The 15113-nt window shown below is 51.3% G+C and overlaps 1 long non-coding RNA gene across 1 annotated transcript in view; it reads left to right on the top strand.

Annotated features, from left to right (window-relative positions):
• Nucleotides 1-681: 681 nt before the first annotated feature.
• LOC102168197 (uncharacterized) overlaps nucleotides 682-15113 on the top strand; it is a 90943-nt gene continuing 76511 nt past the window's right edge. The window contains exon 1 of the long non-coding RNA XR_014833448.1: nucleotides 682-1149. This is a non-coding gene — a long non-coding RNA (uncharacterized LOC102168197). The remainder of the gene's footprint in view (nucleotides 1150-15113) is intronic.

The following is a 15113-nucleotide window of genomic DNA, read 5'->3' on the forward strand; positions in this document are numbered from 1 at the left end:
TTTCTCCCCCAGCACCAAGAGGAGGCCCTTTGCAGTGCTGACGAAAAGTGCTCCCAGCCGTGGCCCTATGTCACTGGGAAGTGGGGAGGGAGACCCCAAGGCCCTGGGCAGCCAGGCTGCGCCCCTGCTCACATGCGCTGTGGGCTGCACAGGTAATTGAAACGTGTGGTAGCCAACTGAAGGTGACGCAAGAAACAGGATGTCACCAGCATCTTATGTAATCCAGTGTGACCGAATGTCCTTTCCGTGTGTGGTCAGTACAAAGACGTAGTAATACGAGCTCACATTTTTGCAGGGTTAAGTCTTCAAAATTGTGTGTATTTCAGTTACAGCAAATCTCACTCCCGATGCTAAATTCTCAACCTTTAAAGGGGAAGTGGAGTCCCACTAGGACCGTAAAGGTTTAAAGCAAAAAGAGCTTGTGCTGCCTCCGTCTTTGAAGCTGAATCGATTAAAAGGGAGATTTGGGTTCGCCCTTGCTGGCCTGGGTCCAGGCAGCGTCCTAGCAGCCGCCACGCCGCGTGTCGGGTGCCACCCAGTGGCCGCGCCCGGGAGTGCAGGGTCCTGCCTGGGGATTTGAAATCTTCCTGAAACCGGGCTGTGCCATGTCTACGCACACGTTCGGGGGAGGGATGTGTGCCGAAGGAGAGTGAGGACAAGTAGTGATGTGTGTGTGCACTTCCAGTTCCCAAATCACCGTGGCGACTGCAGGTGGTGTGTGCCGGGGTACGTGGTGCCCCTAGCCACCTGCTATGGTGACAGCGATATGCTGGGCTCCTGGAACGCAAGGAGGCTTTCCAAGCGCAACAGCAGGACTGCAGAGCTGGTGGCCAGCTCAGCCAGCTCGGCAGCCAGGACAAAGTACCACGGCCCGGGTACTCACAGCCCTGGAGGCTGGAAGTCCTAGATCAAGGCGAGGCCAGGGCTGGTCCAGGGGAGGCCCGTCCTCCTGGCTTGCAGAGGGTGCCTCTCGCTGTCTGCTCCCAGGACCTCTGCGTGCATTCAGAGGGAGCGCTGCGGTGTGTCTTCTCACAGGGGTCCACCCCGCTGCGACCTCATCGAACCTGAATCACCAACCTGAGGACTTGGTCTCCAGATACAGTCACCCAGGGGGTTAGAGCTTCAACATACGAATTTTGGAGAACACAGGTCAGTCCTCAACACTGGCGGTTGCCTCATTCTTTTCGTTAATCTATTTTATTTTGTTTAAGCAAATTTTAGCGAAGCATAGTTTATTTACAATGCTTCGGTGTTCGTTTCAAGTGTATGGCACAGAGAGTCACTTATACCTGTATAAATCTAGAGGTTCCTTTTTTTTTACATGCTCTTCCATTCTTGGCTACATGAGCTATGGAGTAGAGTCCCCTGTGCCACACAGCGGGCCCTTTTCCACAGAGGAGTGTGCGTACCGTAGTCTCCGACTCCTAATTTATACCCCCACCCGCGCTTTGGTAGCCGTGAGTTTGTTTTCCGTACGCGTGCGTCTCTACCTGCCTGTTGGGTAGGTAGGAACTGAGGTCGAGACCTGGTTAAGATCACCCGAGCCGGGAAGCAGCCAGGCTGTCCGGACCCTGAGCTCCGGTTCTCCTGTGCGTGTTCCCAGCCTGCCGCCCTGCCAGTGAGAAGAGGAAGAGGGGGAGGAGGAGGAAGAGGGAGAAGGGGAAGAAACTGGCAGTCCAAGGAGACAATGGACATTTTTATTGGCGCCACCCTAAGGATGGAAACCAGGAGACAGTTTGTCACAGAGCTCGGAGGGGCGGCATCAAGAGCTGGGGGAGGTCGGTGCAGACGTGATGCTGGGGGTGGGGTACGTGCCTCCAACACAGATCTGGGTAGAAGGTCACTGCTGTTTGCAAGGAGCAGACATCCTAGCTGACAGCTTTAGGGATTTTCTAAGTATGGGAAGATACAAGAAACGGGGTTTATCAATCCCCCCCCAAATATAACTACCCGTCGGAGGGTCATCCGTGTGCCAGCTCTTCGCCGTGAATTCCTTTCGGGCTGTGCTGCAGGGCAGCGGCTGCAGTGGCGAGTGGCTTGGCTCTCGCAGAACTGGATGGTGGGGAAGCCTCCGTATTGCGAGATCCCTTCCCTTTGGGTCTTAATTTTGAGGAAGGGTTGAAGGCCTTTGTCCTTTGGCTCTAGAAATGCTCATTTCTCCGTCGAGGATCTGCTGAAAGGGTCACTCGGTGTGCTGGTCCTGGACGAGGCCCCGTCAGCAGTGACCAGAGGCCTCTGGACCTCCGTCTTCCTAGTGTGTTACGGCCCAGGCCTCGCTGTTTCCTGGGCGGCCCTCTTACGGCAGGAAATGATTTGCTCTTCTTTCCATATGGAGAGTGGCACTGTTGTAATCATTGACCTTCTGGAATCATATATTTGAGCAAGTCTTTCAAGCTGCCTAACCGTCCCCAATTTCATCTGAGGCACGGAGACGCATTTGGTTATGCGAGGAAGATAAAATAGGCAAATAAAGCAATGGAGCCAGCAGCAACAGTGAATTCTCAAGAGTTTAAGCGAAGAGCTTCCGCTGGATGTGGGCCCGTGTCTGCCCAGGTCACCCGGCCAGTCTGCTCTCTTTAAGGGACATTTATTTTATTTTATTATTATTATTTTTCTTGGTTTTTTTTTGTTTTGTTTTGTTTTGTTTTTTTTTGTCTTTTTGGCTTTCTAGGGCTGCACCCACGGCATATGGAGGTTCCCGGGCTAGGGGTCGAATCGGAGCTGTAGCTGCTGGTCTACACCAGCCACAGCAACGTGGAATCTGAGCCGTGTTTGCAACCTACACCACAGCTCAGGGCAACGCCGGATCCTTAATGCACTGAGCAGGGCCAGGGATCGAACCTGCGTCCTCATGGATGCTAGTCGGGTTTGTTAACTGCTGAACCATGATGGGAACTCCAGGGACATTTATTGACATTGTAAGGAGAGGTCGCCCAAGAAGCCTGCATGCTGAAGGCAAGTGTGTGTGTGTGTGTGTCTGTGTGTGTGTGTGTCTGTGTGTGTGTGTGTGTGTGTGTCTGTGCGCACGCGCATGCGTGCATGATGGTGGTGGTGGTGTCATAATGACCCCTTACGGGGCTGAGACAGGAATGTCAGCTTTCAAGGAGTTGCTTGGCTGGTGCCAGAAGAAAAATTGATCTTTATGGTGGAGCAGGTGTTTCTGGTCAATGCACGAAGCAGAGGCGCCCTCATGGGAGGGAGGGGCCCCCAGCGGGCAGAGGAGAACTGGGGGTTTAAATTGTTCTCGACTTGCCTTACAGTACAAATTTTTGTTTTACTCTCCCCGCTGGCAGACAGCCTCAGACGCCCCGTTCCACATCCGTTTCTCCACATCCGCCCCCTTCTCTCCTTTCAAGTTTGGGTTTCTTCTCCCTTAGGCTGGGGAGCAAACTGTCAAATTTATTATTGACGTTTACTCATCCTGCCTTTTGCAAACCCGGTTCATAACCACAGGATGAGATAATACGGAAAGGTGACAGCAACTTGCCTACCTGCCAGCTATAAAATCAGTCCTAGAACAGAGCAAACTTTCAGACTCCACCCCAGAACTGCTGAGTCTGAACCCCGAGGGGGCCCCAGGAATCGTGTTTGCACAGGCCCTGCCCGGGACAGGCCCAGGTTCGCCAGCTGGCTCCCTAGAGAGCAAAGCCATTTCCACAACCGAGTTCCCCAGGGTCTCTACCTTCAGTGGGCCCATTCAGGTGGTAGCCAGACACTTAGGAGTAGGTGAGGAATGTCACGGCCTCCTGTCTTAGGCCACAGGGCTGCAAAGTCTGGACACGGCAGAGCCAATGTGGGGCCTCCCGGCCAGCCCTTGACCCCTTGGGAAACTGCTCCAGCCAGGTCAGACCTGGAGGCTTGCATGTGCAGAATCGTGGTTATGTATGTCCATGCTGGAGAGAGGCTCTGTGTCCTAGACACAACTCACATTAGCCAAGCAGGGGAGACTGATGTATAAAACCAAATGCTGGAGTTCCCGTCGTGGCGCAGTGGTTCATGAATCCGACTAGGAACCATGAGGTTGCGGGTTTGGTCCCTGGCCTTGCTCAGTGGGTTAAGGATCTGGCATTGCCCTGAGCTGTGGTGTAGGTTGCAGATGCGGCTCGGATCCCGCGTTGCTGTGGCTCTGGTGTAGGCCAGTGGCTCCAGCTCTGATTCGACCCCTAGCCCGGGAACCTCCATATGCCAGGGGAGTGGCCTTAGAAAAGGCAAAAATACAAAAAAAACAAAAAAACAAAAAAAAAAAACCAAAAAAAAACCCCCAATAAACAACAACAAAAAAACAAACCAACCAACCAAATGCCGTGAATGTGTTCCATTAGAGTGAGAAATAGCAGAATACTCAAAGCCTCTGTCAAAACCAGCCTGCCCTAAAGGCAGGCCCAAATCATCCGCAGAAAGTTGCCAAGGGGGGTGGGAGTCAGAGCTTGGGAATGGGGAGACGGAAACAGCTATTGGCACCAGGCTGGGCCTTTGGCTTGGGGTGGGGGCGCCTTCCCAGGAGGCTGGTGCACAGAAGCGCTTGGTCTCATGCAGAGTCACACAGCAGGTGGCCGGTGTAGGTCCGTCTTGGCCCCCCCCACCCCGAAGGTGAGCTGTCAGTCACCAGCCGTTCTGTCCCCCGTCCTGCCATCTGGAGCCCTGCCGCAGCAGCCTCTATGTTTCGCTGCGCTTCCTGTGTGGCTTTGCACGAGCTGTGTCCTCTGCTCTCATGAGACCCGGTCCTGACCAGAATGTCAGTCCTCAGCTGGGTGTCACTTCCTGATGAGCCTTTCCTGCCTTGGAGCCCCATCGCCCATCCCCGCATCCCATCCCCCATCCCAGGCTGTTGCTCACACCGCCTCCCCCATGCGCTGGGCTCCCCCAAAGCAGAGGCGGGCCCAGTGCAAAGGAGCGAGAAGGAAAAATCCATCCCAGTCTTGCAGGAAAACTATTGCTTATGATATTTAATTGTTTAATTTTGGGTACCGTGCCACGTGTTTTTTGTTTCTTATTTTTCGTTTTGGGCGGCACCTGTGGCATAGGCACAGGTTCCTGGAGCCAGGGGCAGGGATCAAATCCATGCCATAGTAATGGCAATGCCGACTCCTTCGCCGCTGGGCCTCCAGGGAACTCCCAAAGTGTTTTCTGATAAGCCCGCTTGGACAGTAATGGGCCGTGCGGCTCGTGCACGAGCCCGCAGCCTGCACCCCGGAGAGCGCCTCATTCTTCGAGATGTGAGTGAGAATCTACACGCCCTGGAAGCGCCACGAGTTCACAGCCCCGGCAGGTCCGGTTAACCTGCACAGGTTGGGTGGTCGAGAGGATTTCCTAGCCCGGTAGAGAAGGCAACCCCTGGCGTCCTTAGACCCTGCAGGTCACCGGGTGACCCGCCCCCACCCGAGCTGATGCCCGGGCAGCCCCTTTCTTGGTTCCCTGAGTCCCGGTGTCTCAGGTTCTGCCAGGACCAGCTCTTTTCTCTTGCCGCCAGTTCTCTCTTGACAGCGTTAAACTTTTTTTTTTTTTATGCGATGCTATCAAGTCCATTTGAGAATTTCGAATCAGTTGCAATTCCCTGATTCCTCTTTGGTAGCTGTATAAACGCGACTGAGGGAGTTATTTCTGGCCGCCTTGGCTGTTGCCAGCCTCGAGCGAAGCCTGGAAACTGACAAGACCCTCTGTATCTGGAACGGCGCCCGGCCGGGTCACTCCGCGGTGGCCGTGGGGATGTCTCTGCGGCGGCAGGAAACCCTGGCGGCCTCTTTCTTCCTGATCCTTCGGGAGAAGGTGCGAATGCCAGAATGGAGGGGGTGCTGTCACCATGTGCCCTGGGGGCAAGCTCCGCGAGGGGGACCCCTGCCTCGCTCAGCCCCGCCCACGTCGAGTTGGGGGCGACGTGAATCTGTCCTCGTGGGGGGCGGGGCTCGAGCCTGTTGGGGCGCAGGCGGACCTCTTCCTACTTCCCCATCAGCGTCTGGGCCAGTCAGGCCCTGCCCTCTCCCCAGGGAGGCCAGTCTGGCGTAGGGCCCCACAGCCATGACCCCCCAGCTACCAGACTGATCTTCTTTGGGGTTGCTCCCCCAAAGTGGGAGGTGGGGTTTACTGCTACGCCTTCCTGCCAGGGGGCTCCTCCTCCAGGCCCCTGGGGGATCATCCGTGGAACAAACACACCCAGCTCTCAAGAACTCCTGAGTTGGCGTTTCCCTAGTAGCTCAGTAGTTAACAAACCTGACTAGTATCCATGTGGTTGAAGGTTCGATCCCTGGCCTCGCTCAGCGGGTTAAGAATCCAGCATTGCCCTGAGCTGTGGTGTAGGTCGCAGACACAGCTCCGATTTAGCGTTGCTGCGGCTGTGGTGTAGGCTGGTGGCTTCAGCTCTGATTCAACCCGTAGCCTGGGACTCTCCATATGCTGTGGGTGTAGCCCTAAAAAGACAAAAGACAGGAAAAAAAAAAAAAAAAAAGACTGAGACGTTTCAGGGACATTTTCCTGAGGGAAATCAGCATTTTCCTAAGGGAAGCAGTCTGCAGAGATGCACATAGGCCCTCAGCACGGAGCTGACTATTTACACACAGCTCTTGGCCAATTCCTTCACGGGACCTCTACTTCTGGAGAGGAAAAAAGAAGCCGCGAATGTCATTTTCCCAAAAGAGAGGTCTAGATGCAAAGATAAGGAACCCACATCTGGACTGGGCAAAAAAAAAAAAAAAAGGTGCTTAAGCTCTAAGACGGCTCAGCCCAGCTCAGCTGCAGTTGCCGACTGAGCGCTCGGGGCTGGACCAGCCTCGGCCCGCCCACGGCCTGTAATAACTTCAATGAGCATAATAAGGATGCTTCCAGCTCTGTAAAGAGAGCCCTTTCCTTGACAGAGCGAATAAAAACCCTATAATTAAGGTCGGGTGACCGGGCCTCACACAGGAGGGCCCAGCCCGAGAGGACGCTGGGTTCTCACGCAGCACGTGAAGTGACAGCCATGGCCCGAGCTGCCAGCCCTGCAGGCTGGGTGTCTGTGTCCCCAGGAGTCCTGGTGGAGACATGACGCCCAGGGTGCCGGGGCCAGGAGGCGGGGCCCTGGGAGGTGACGGCTCATGGGCCGGAACCCCCTGAGCGGGGTGAGGGCTCCCTGCTCCCTGCTGGCCCCTGAGGCTGGAGCAAGACAGCTGCCCGGGGAGCAGGCTCTCACCAGCCAGGGCTCTGCCAGCACCGTGCCCGGGCACAGCCTGCCCTCCAGATTGCGAGGGAGACAGGCCTGCGGTCTGTTTTGTTACAGCATCCTGAGCAGAGCGCCTCTGGGAGACTGCCTAGCTAGTCCAACAAGAGGTGCCGCCTGATGGGGCTTGTCCTGAGATCCACCCCAGCCGTGCCGTGTCACCATGTGGTGTTTAAAGGGCTCTTTTGATGAGCTTGAAGGTTGTTTTTCACCCTCAGCATTTAGCCAGTGTTTCCCGTAGAAAAGGCGCCAATAGACGACTTTTAACCTGTCATCAAGCGCTTCCTACCAGAGAGTCAGTGTCAGCCAAGAAGAGCCCTGGTTGGTGAGGGGTCCTGGTACTGCTTTGCACAGAGGGCGACGGCTCCCTGGACCCAGCAGCCCTTGATCTGCTACCAGCCAGGACTTGCACACGAATTTATTTCACATGGACCATCATTCGTCAGTGCTCAGGTCCCCCGTGGCCTGTGTGACTCAGGGCACAGCATGTGTGACAACGGGAACACAGCAATGCTTTCGGGGCTTTGGGCCCAAGTCACCCGGGGCCGAGGCCTTCGTTCTGACACCTGCCGGCTTTGCCTTCGCAACGGGCGCAGCCTGGTCTGAGGCCACCAGAGTCCTTTTCCCAAAAGAGAGGGCTAGATGGAAAGATAAAGAATCCATGTCTCGATTAGCAAAAAAAGTATTTGCAGCTATAAAATGGCAATATTCACCCCACCCCCTGCCCCCCCGCCCCGCTCAGCTGTAGCTGTTAGCGGTCAGTCTCGGCTGGAGCAGCCTCAGCCAGCCCAAGCCCTGTCATACTTTAATGACCACAGTGGTGTGTTTCCAGCTCCGTGCAGACTCAGCACCCCCCTCCGTGCTCTGTCCATCTCAGACGCCACCACTGTGTCACGCCGGTCGAGCAGCTGGACCCAGCTGGGGCGAGAGGTCCCTTCTCTAGCCCCATCTGGAGGGGAGAGGTTCCTGTGCCCCCACCAGCCGAGGGGCTGATCCATTCGATGTATATCCGTGTCATAGACTACGACACATGCATGCAAACGGATGGGATACCAACACGCAACGCAATGTGGCAATCGAATGAGTGGGAGGTGATAGCAGAAGCCTTTAGTTTGTGTTTCTCTGCTCGGCGGTGGCATGAACATCTCTTTGTCTGCTTAATGCCTCTTTGCACTTCTTTTCTGTAACTCAGCCTGTTGGACCCTTCACCCATTTCCCTGTTAGGATCACCCTCTTTTTCGTGGGGTAAGAACGCTTTTTAATTGCTGGTCAGTTGCAGACATCGCAGTGTCCCCTCCACCCCATGGGCTGCCGAGACCCCGCCCTCGGAGTTGCCGAAGAGAAACGCTTACTTCTCATGTCATTAGGTGCACATCTGGTGTGATGCGCCTCATGGGTGCTGGTGGAGAAGTTTTGTCTAAGTCCTTCCTGGGACTTCCTGTCGTGGCACAGTGGTTAATGCATCTGACGAGAAACCATGAGGTTGCGGGTTCGATCCCTGGCCTTGCTCTGTGGGTGAAGGATCCAGCATTGCCGTGAGCTGTGGTGTAGGTTGCAGACGCAGCTTAGATCCCGCGTTGCTGTGGCTCTGGCGTAGGCCGGTGGCTACAGCTCCGATTGGATCCCTAGCCTGGGAACCTCCAGATGCCGGGAGTGGCCCTAGAAAAGACAAAAAGACCAAAAAAAAAAAAAGTCCTTCCCTGCTTTCAAAGTCACAGAGACATGCCGCTGAATTTTCTATTATGAACCTTATAGTTTCTATCTCACATTTGGGTTTTTCATTCATCTAAGGCCACCTGCGCAGGTACAGCCTGGGAGGGATCCAGTTTTAATTTTTCTCCAGGAGAATCAATTTCAATTCATGAAGTTACTTACACTTTAATTTCTCAATTTAGTCCTAGGGAGAGGTTTTTTTTTTTTTTTTCTCTCTTCTAATAGAGGAAGTTCTCATTTTTCTCTGGAAAAAGACTGATTCAGTTTGCACAGAAAATCAGAGCACTCATAGCTGGTAGCTGCACGTTCTTGGGAAAATACAGTGTCTACTGGTGACCCAGCTGTGGCCCAAGAAATGAGTTTTAAAAATTAATTTCTAGCTTCGTCGTTGGAGGCATCATTAAACCTGACATTTTGTTTGAAGTTGGAGCCCTTATAAGAACTAAAACTAATTCCAATTTATCCTGTGTCCTGGAAGGGTGATTTCATGGCCTATATACAAAACATAATGAGAAGGAGACATTCCCAACTCTAATTGCAAAAACTTAATTTAATCACAGTAATGATTGGACACATAGAATTACTTCCTTTTCCTTTTGCCTCTTAGTTTTACTGCTTTCGATAAAAACCCTGATTTCTATTTTTTTTCTCTTTCCCTTTTTTCTTTTGGACCCACATGCCGGCCCTCCCCCTTTCTTTTCTCTCTTCTAATTTGTAATTAATCGTTAAAAATGAAATTTGAGTAAGCAAATATCTGAGTAGAATTTTCCCCTTGTTTTTTTTTTTTTTTTTTACTGAACTTAACTGAAATATAACACATATACAGAAAAACACACAAATGATAAGTTTACAGCTCAGTGACTTTCACAAAGTGAACGCATCATATTAACCCCCCCCCCCCCGCCCCCCGCCGCCCCCCATCAAGACACAACAAAAGCTCTGGACCTCTCAGGAGCTGCCTCGGTCCTTTTCAGCAATTACCTGCCCCCGCCACGGGGGGCGCTGTTCTGACGTCCCGCGCAAACGTAGTCGCCTTGCCTGTAAGTGGACCCAGAGACTGTGTAGGTGGTACCCTGGCCTCTGTTGCTCACCACGTTTGTGGGATCCACCCACATTGTGTTGCGTGTCGGTATCCCATCCGTTTGCATCCATGTGTCGTAGTCTATGACGCGGATATATCTATACCGTGATTTAGTGATCCCTCCTTATCGTTACAAACTTCGTTTGCTTCCGGTCTGGGGCGATGGGGGGGGGGTGCTGCTGTGAAATTCTTCCTCGTGTGTTTTGGTGAACCCCTGAAGTTTCCTCCTGGGGCCACACCTGGGAGTGAAAGTGAGAGGGTGTGTGTATGTTCTGCCAAACAACTTTCCAGGGTAACTGTACCAGCTCATACCTGCGAGCAGGGCACACGTGTTCTGAAGTCTTCACATCCGTGTAAAAAATATGTTTTCAATATCAGGGCTTTGTGTATTACAAATATCTCCCTCACTCTGGCTTGCCTTTTTCTTCTCTAAATAGTATCTTCTCATGACTAAAGGTTCCTAATTTTTTTTTTTTTTTTTTTTTTTTTTTTTTTTTTTTTTGCCTTTTAGGGCTGCACCTGTGGCATATGGAAGCTCCCAGGCTAGGGGTTGACTTGGAGCTGCAGCTGCGCCACAGCCACAGCAATGCCAGATGCAAGCCGTCTATGACCTACACCAGAGCTCATGGCAACACCAGATCTTTAATCCACTGAGCGAGGCCAGGGATCGAACCCGAGTCCTCATGGATGCTAGTCAAGCTCGTGATCATTGAGCCACAATGGGAAATTCCAAGGTTCCTAATTTTAATGTAGTTCAATTTATCATTTTCCTCTTTATGATTAGTGCATTGTGGGTCTTTTTAAAGAAACACTTGTCTAGGATTTCCTGCTTTGGTGCAGGGGGTTAATGATCTGGCATTGTCTCTGCAGCAGCAAGGGTTCGATCCCCAGCCAGGCACAGTGGGTTAAAGATCTGGTGTTGCCACGGCTATTGTGTAGGTTGCAGCTGCACCTTGGAGTCACTCCCTGACGCAGGAACTTCCATATGCCTCGGGTGCGGCCAGGAAAAAAAAAAAAAAAGGAAGAAATACTTGTGTATCCCAATAGCATGAAGGTACCCTCCTAGACTGTTTTCTAAAAACCTTATTATTTTTCCTATTTAGGTCTGCAGTCCTCAGAATTGAGTTTTTTGAGTGTGTCTTGTGTAATGTAGGTATTAAGAAGCATTTTTCTTTATTCGGATTTCTGTTTGACTGGCATCATTTTATTTATTTATTATTTTTTAGGGCTGCACCCACAGCATCTGGAGGTTCCCAGGCTATGGGTTGAATGGGAGCTGTTGCTGCCGGCCTGCACCACAGCCACAAAACTCGGGATCTGAGCTGCGTCTGCAACCTACACCACAGCTCACCTCAATGCCGGATCCTTCACCCACTGAGCAAGGCCAGGGATCGAACCTGCGTCCTCGCGGATGCTAGTCAGCTTCGTTAACTGCTGAGCCGCGATGGGCACTCCTGACTGGCATTTATTGAGAAGACCATCCTTTCTCCACTGTGCCATGGTGTCCCCTTTGTCTCAAAGAGGGGGCCACATGGATGTAGGCCTCTGGCAGGTGTGTGTCATCAGGAGCTGGAGGTTATCACCCCGCCTCCCCCCCTTGCATCTGAGCAGAACTCGTGACCCATCCAGACAACACAATATGGTGGCACAGCTGTGCCAGTTGGGGGCAGGGCCCTAAGACACTGGGCAGCTGCTGCTGTCCCGCCAAGGGAGGCCAGCTGCGGTGTAGGCTGAGTGTGAGGGAGGGCGAGCAGCGAGCCACCCACGTGGGGGAGCACGGATGCAAATCACCGCGGCCAGAGATGAGGCCCAGGTAGACAACACCAGTGAGCTCTTCCAGCCAGTTCGCAGGTGTGCGGCCCCTCCAGCCGAGGCCTGGTTACTGTGGAGCAGAGTCAGCCGTCTATTGTGTTCTGTCTGAATTCCTGACCAAATGACCTGGGGGGATTTGGCGCACCGGACGGAGCCCCAAGATCGCCTGTGTTCTGGTCGGTGCGTCTGGCTGCTGTCCTTGTGGCAGCACCATAGTGTCTTACTTCCTGTCATTCTAGAGCAGGTCCCCGGGTCTGGTCACGTAGGTGCTCCAGCTTCTCCTTCTTCTTCAGGATTGCCTGGCCATTTTCGGTCTTTTACTTTTCTTTCTTTTTTTTTTTGCTTTTTAGGGCCACACCCATGGCATAGGGAGCTTCCCAGGCTAGGGGTCTAATCGGAGCTACAGCTGCCGGTCTACACCGCAGCTACAGCAACGCCAGATCCAAGCTGCGTCTGTGAACTACACCACAGTTCACGGCAACACCGGATCCTTAACCCACTGGGCAAGGCCAGGGATTGAACCTGCATGGTTCCTAGTTGGATTTGTTTCCACTGCACCACAACGGGAAGTGCGTACATTTTGAAATACATTTTAGAATCAGTTTGTAAATTAAAAAAAAAATTACAACACAAGTAGGGTTTTATGGATATTGCATCGAACCTGTAAATCAATATTAGGAGATATTTATCATCTTGAGTCTTCCAATCTATGAACATGGTATATATCTCTAGTCATTAGGTCTTATTTAATTTCAGTAATGTCTGATGTTTTTCAGGAAGAGTAGATTTATTCCTAGGCATTTGAAGTTTTTTATGCTTGTGTGTGTGTTTTAAATTTATCCTCTGCTTTTGCTGATATATAAAAATACAATTGGTTTTATATATTAGCCTTATATTTAGTGCCTTTGCAAAATGTGCTTATGGATTCTAACAGACTTTAGATTCCTTTCCTGCATATAAAATTGTGTCATTTGTGAGTAGTAACATTCTATTTCTTATGTTTCATTTGCTTTTTATTATATTTTCTTGCCTTACTGCACTGGCTAAAACCTCTAGTATGATATTAATAGGAGTGGTGATTGTAAACCACCTAAATGTCCATCGACAGATGAATGGATCAAGAAGATGTGGTATGTGTACACAATGGAATACTACTCAGCCATAAAAAAGAACAAAATAATGCCATTTGCAGCCACATGGATGGAACTAGAGACTCTCATACCAAGTGAAATAAGTCAGAAAGAGAAAGACAAATACCCTATGATATCACTTATTTCTGGAATCTAATATATGGCACACATGAACCTTTCCACAGAAAAGAAAATCATGGACTCGGAGGCAATTTGTGGTTGCCAAGGGGGAGGGAGTGGGATGGACTGGGAGTTTGGGGTTAATAGATGCAAACTATGGCCTTTGGAATGGATTAGCAATGAGATCCTGCTGTGTAGCCCTGGGAACTATATCTAGTCACTTATGATGGAGTGTGATAATGTGCGAAAAAAGAATGTACACATGTATGTGTGAATACGTCATCTTGCTCTATGGTAGAAAATTGGCAGACCACTGTAAACCAGCTATAATGGAAAAAACAAAAATCATCACAATTTAAAAAAATAGGAGTGGCGAATGCGAGCATCTTTTCCTAACCTCTGATTTCTGAGGGAAAGCTCTCAGTAAAGAAAGAAAGACTTTAAGTATTTCACAGATATTCTTCATCAGATTAAAGAAATCCCTTTTTTCTAATTGTAAGAGTTTTTTAATCTTGAAAGGATATTGAATCTGATATTTTGCCATGTTCACTAAGCTATGGATCAGGGTAGGTTTATTTAAGAGTGATTCGGGCCAGTCATTATCATCAGAAGTGGGTGCTGGGGACCACAGGGCCTTTGGGAAGCCGGAGCAGGCTGGGACTAACGAGCTCTCCCACGGTTCCCAAGCGTATTTCCTTTATTCATTCATCCAACCAAGTCTCCTCAAAGGCCTACAGGTGCAAGTTCCTGGGATATGACCCTGTGTCGGAAGGAATTCATACCTGCCAGAATGCAGGTCGGGTCTTTGCCCTCCATGCTGGGGTGTAGTCTCAGAGCCCTGGCCTGGGAGCTTGGTCACACCAGACAGTCTGACAGTGTCACCTAAGGTGGGGGCTTCGGTGATGGAGTCTCAGCGATTGGAGACTGGCATTAGCCATGTGAGCAATTAGTCAGTCATGCCGCTGGGACCGAGCCCCAGCAAGAGCTCTGAACACTGGGCTTGGCTGAGCTTCCTGGCTTGGCCGTATTCCGTGGATGCTGTTGCCCACTGATGCTCTGAGGGTCGCAGTGTCCCGACTTCATGGGGAGAGGATGACGGAAGCTCTGAGTCTGGTCCTCGCCTGGAGTTTTCCTTCTGCTTTTCCTGGATGGGTTTTAATCTGCAGCTCTTTCCTGTAACACACCGTAACCGCGGGTCTCACAGCATTTCTGAGTTTTGTGGGTCCTTCTAGTGAATTAGAAAACCCGTGAGTAATTTGAGGGCCCTCAAAACCTACCACTGATGTCAGAAGTGAGGCTTCTTGGGGGGACTCTTCCCTCTGACTAGACAGTTGGCTAACTTTTCACAAACCGGGCATCTGAGAGTTCCTGCTTTCAGGAGCTGGCTGTCTAGCGGGCACACTTACGCACCAGGGCGACATTTCCCAGAGCACGTCCAGACGAGGGCCACGGAAAAAAGACCCTGAGGCCAGAAAAACTGCAACACTCCATCTTCCACCTGGAGAATCGCATCGGTAGTTTCCAGTGAGGTCTCAGCAGATACAGCGGTAGCGAAGCTGGCTGATAGGTTTGGTTTTAGCGAGTTTTCCCGGATGTATCTTTGTCTAACACCTTGCTTTCTCTTTAAAATTAATTTTTACATTTTGTGGACGTATAGTCGCTTTACAACGTTGTGTGACTTTCTACTGTATGGCAAAATGATTCAGTTATACACACGCGTGCATGCTTTTGCAGGTCATTTTCTGTTGGGGTTCATCGCAGGGGATTGAATATCGTTCCCTGTGCTCTGCAGTAGGACCTTGGTGTTTATCCATGCAGTAGACACTGGTTTGCAGGCGCTAACTAGTCTAACTAGCTAACTAGCTGCTAACCCCCAAGCCATCCTTTCGCCACACCCCCATGGCAACCACAAATCTGTTCTCTGTGTCTGTGACACGTTTCTTTCTTTAACTTTCTCTAATACCCAGTACAGGGGCGGACAGTATGGTTTGGAAAATGCTGTTTCAGGAGATGAAATAGGTACTACGGGTGCCCTGAAGACATGACCTTATTTCATCCTTATTGCAGC

This window comes from Sus scrofa, chromosome 18, assembly GCF_054392235.1.
Source record: "Sus scrofa isolate SSC_HxYL_T2T_F1_AM1 chromosome 18, Sscrofa_HxYL_maternal_Yorkshire_Landrace_v2.0, whole genome shotgun sequence".
In the NCBI taxonomy this organism is placed as follows: Eukaryota; Metazoa; Chordata; class Mammalia; order Artiodactyla; family Suidae; genus Sus; species Sus scrofa.